We start from the raw sequence: 850 nt of genomic DNA on the forward strand, positions 1-850 counted from the left end.
TTAAAGAAAATACTGATGATACATTTTGAAATTTTTACTTTTCATTCAGTCAAAACCATGATTTTCTTAATTCTGACTTTCAAAGTTCCCATTTTCGCTATGAAGGGGTCTACTGGTGTTGTTCTAAGAAAACCACTTTGCTATCCCGAGGTAACAGGAAAAACAACTTAATTTAAGCCTACTGTGGCAGTATTACTGCTGTTCATGTTGGAATACCTGGAATAACAAAGTACAGTACTACTGCAGTACAGTACCGTACAAACCCTGCAGTACCGTGATAGGACCAGTGGGGCTGCTGTAGTTCCTGCCTGGTTGAATAAAAACTGTAAACAATAAAAAGTACATCTCAAGTCTCTTATTTGATCGTTCCTACGTCCTTGGCCCTCAGTCAAGCCAGGAGTCCCTCTGGCCGGATGAGGAACCAAGGACATTCTAAGGCACTTATACCAGCCCTGAGGACAGAGGAGCGAGGATCGAAGAGGCTGCTGAAGGAGCCGTGACCGACATGAGACCATCCTTCATGGAAGTTTTTTTATGAACTGGCACAACCCTGTATCAGAAATCAGTTGGCAATTGGACACTTCAGATGAAGGACATCTCATGTCAATGTGTTTCCTTGAGTCCTCTCTCCTAGTATCTTACACGGGTGGGACTAAGATGCAAAGAAAAGATTAAAGTGAGGGACATGACAGTGATTATAAGGGACTTGGGATGCACCCACTGAATCATTTTTGTGAAATGTGTGGACTTCAGTGGGAAGGAGGTAGGAAGTGGAATGAAGGACTTAGGACGCAGGATACAGACTGTAGGATGAAGGACGTAGGCATCAGTCTGTTCCTTCAGATCCACT

Source organism: Monopterus albus, unplaced genomic scaffold (genome assembly GCF_001952655.1).
Source record: "Monopterus albus unplaced genomic scaffold, M_albus_1.0 scaffold155.1, whole genome shotgun sequence".
NCBI lineage: Eukaryota > Metazoa > Chordata > Actinopteri > Synbranchiformes > Synbranchidae > Monopterus > Monopterus albus.